The sequence below is a fragment of the Mirounga leonina genome, unplaced genomic scaffold (assembly GCF_011800145.1).
Source record: "Mirounga leonina isolate KUSES-001 unplaced genomic scaffold, KU_Mleo_1.0 Mir_101664, whole genome shotgun sequence".
NCBI classification, from domain to species: domain Eukaryota; kingdom Metazoa; phylum Chordata; class Mammalia; order Carnivora; family Phocidae; genus Mirounga; species Mirounga leonina.
In genome coordinates, this window is record NW_023270175.1 from 11,876,756 (window position 1) to 11,879,920 (window position 3,165).

The following is a 3,165-nucleotide window of genomic DNA, read 5'->3' on the forward strand; positions in this document are numbered from 1 at the left end:
ATAGGACTAAATTGTGAAATTCTATAATTGTGCTTTAGGATATCCTGACTTGTGAAAAGACACTTGACATTTTGATAGAGCTCTTATTTCTTAATTGGATAAAATTTTAATTGGGTATGTTTATATTCTGTATCTGAACAAAACAAAATTTGAGACGGCCTATGACTTTCAGTATCCAAATTTGGTGAAATTTCCAAAAGAAACATAGAGACGACTTTTTTTAAAAAAAAAGATTTTATTTATTTATTTGACAGAGAGAGAGGCAGCGAGGGAGGGAACACAAGCAGGAGGAGTGGGAGAGGGAGAAGCAGGCTTCCCGCCGAGCAGGGAGCCCGATGTGGGACTCGATCCCAAGACCCTGGGATCATGACCTGAGCCGAAGACAGACACCCAATGACTGAGCCACCAGGTGCCCCTAGAGACAACTTTTTATTTATTTATTTATTTATTTATTTATTTATTTATTTATTTATTTATTTATTTATTTTACCACTCAGACTGCATTCTCTCCCTCTAACTCCCCAAAAAGGGAAGAAGAACGATCATCAATGGCAATTAGCAGTTGTAAACAACGCCAAAAGCCGTTTTCACGCTCAGAAGAGAACACTACACCTCCTCCTCGTGGTTTCGGGTACTCTACACATTCAGAGAAACTTCTCTAGTAACAAACTATAGAAATGATCCCTGAAAGTATAGTCTTGAGACAACTTTTTAAATGAGTTTTGTCTTGTGAAAACATTTGTTGAAGAATGATACTTTGAAGAGACAGTTTTTGTGAGAAGATTTGGGATTATTTACACATTTCAATGTTTTAAAAAATGTAATTGTGAATAATCTCTAGTAGAACCTAATGAGTTGCAGGGCACCTCAGCACGTGCAGACACAGTATTTTCTCAATTAAAAATTATGCTTTACAGATATGAGCCAATTGAAGGTGTGAACAATTTCAAACTTCTTAGCCATAAAATGCAAGTTTGAAAATTACTGCAATTTTATTTTTAAAAATTTTAAATAATAAAACCATATTGAAAAAATACTTTCTTCACAAAAATACCAGTGATACATTATAAGAAGCTGATCAAATCATGTGAATATGTACTAATAATAATTATTCTACTTGTGCTATTTAAAAATATTCAGATAGGGGCGCCTGGGTGGCTCAGTTGGTTAAGCGTCTGCCTTCGGCTCAGACCATGATCCCAGGGTCCTGGGATTGAGTCCCGCATCGGGCCCTTTGCTCAGTGCAGAGCTTGCTTCTTCCTCTGTCCCTCTCCCTGGTCGTGCGTGCGTGCTCTCTGGCAAATAAAGAAAATCTTTTAAAAAATTCAGATAATCAATATAAATGATTTATATCTTGCTTTAATATACACAGATTTTATTTTCATTTTTTAACAAAGGAGTTTACTTTTGACTGGTTTTTGCACACCAATGAAATTAATTTTGGTGAAAAAATAAATATTACAAAAATTTCATAGTTATTTTTAGAGTCACCTTCACTCTCAAAAGTGTCTCACTTTGGATAAGTAGCTATAGTATCACTCTAACTATAGCATACATAGCATATTAGCTTTAGGCATGGTATAAATCTACCAGGAGTAGATTATACCTGTCAGCAGTCAGCCAGGGCTTCAATCCCAGTTTTGCAATTTTGTAGCTTTGAGACCTAAAGTTATTTAATCTCTCTGCAAACTCAAGTATTCTCATCTTTAAAATGAGGATAATAATGGGGACACCTGGCTGGCTCAGTCAGGAGAGCATGCGACTCTTGATCTCCGGGTTGTGGGTTCAAGCCCCACACTGGGTGTAGAGATACTTTTTATAAAAATTAAATCTTTTTGGGCGCCTGGGTGGCTCAGTCGGTTAAGCGTCTGCCTTCGGCTCAGGTCATGATCCTGGAGTCCCGGGATCGAGTCCCGCATCGGGCTCCCTGCTCAGCAGGGGGGTCTGCTTCTCCCTCTGACCCTCCTCCCTCTCACGCTGTCTCGCAAATAAAATCTTTAAAAAAAAATTAAATCTTTTTTTTTAGAAGATAACCAGCTTTCATTTTTTTAAAAGGGTTTTATTTATTTATTTGAGAGAGAGAGAGAGAGAGCACAAGCTGGTGGGGGGGAAGGGACAGAGGGAGAGGGAGAAGCAGGCTCCCTGCTGAGCAGGGAACCCAATGCGGGGCTTGATCCCAGGACCCTGGGATTACGACCTGAGCCGAAGACAGATGCTTAACCAACTGAGCCACCCAGGTGACCCTAAAAATAAAATTAAAAAAAAAATTTTAGGGGCACCTGGGTGGCTCAGTCAGTTGAACATCTGACTCGATTTTGGCTCAGGTTATGATCTCAGGGGTGTGAGATGGAGCCCCAGGTCAGGCTCCACATTAGGCATGGAGCCTGCTTAAGATTCTCTCTCTTCCTCTCCCTCTGCCCCCCGCCCCCCCACCCTGTCTCTCAAAATAATAATGATAATAAATTCACTTTAAAAATTTTTTAATGGGGGGGCGCCTGGGTGGCTCAGTTGGTTAAGCGACTGCCTTCGGCTCAGGTCATGATCCTGGAGTCCCGGGATCGAGTCCCGCATCGGGCTCCCTGCTCAGCAGGGAGTCTGCTTCTCCCTCTGACCCTCCTCCCTCTCATGCTCTGTCTCTCATTCTCTCTCTCTCAAATAAATAAATAAAATCTTTAAAAAAAATTTTTTTTTTAATGGGGATGATAATAGAAACTCATTGGGTTATTGTTAAGGATGAAATGAGGTAACATGCATAACACACTTAGCACAGTGCTTGGCATATAGAGCACTCGATAAACATGAACTATTATTATTATTGTTTTTGTTACTATTATTAAGAGGCTATGTTCTTGATTGCTGCAAATTATCTTTATCACTGACTTGGTGTCCTAACATTAGCAGATTGGTTGCCTGACCTTGTCTTAACCTAGCAAAGGAACCCAGTGATCAGGAAGATTCACCAAATTAAATCATAGCATAGACCAGCATTTTCAAGAACGTTTTCTTTAGAATATTGGCACTGCAGGATGCTCTGCCAGCAAAAGTTTCTGCAATTGACTGCCATTAGGAAGCTCTAGCCATGTTCTTGCAAATTGCAAATTTGTAATACTGTGTTAGCCCTGTAAAAATCTGAGAAGTCTTGCAGTAAAGAAACACTTCAATTTT

At 39.7% G+C, this 3,165-nt stretch overlaps 1 non-coding gene across 1 annotated transcript; it reads right to left on the reverse strand.

Annotated features, from left to right (window-relative positions):
• Positions 1 to 488: 488 nt before the first annotated feature.
• Positions 489 to 700, reverse strand: LOC118013556. The gene has a single exon (XR_004680052.1). It is a non-coding gene; the product is annotated as a small nucleolar RNA U3 (small nucleolar RNA).
• Positions 701 to 3,165: the final 2,465 nt, after the last annotated feature.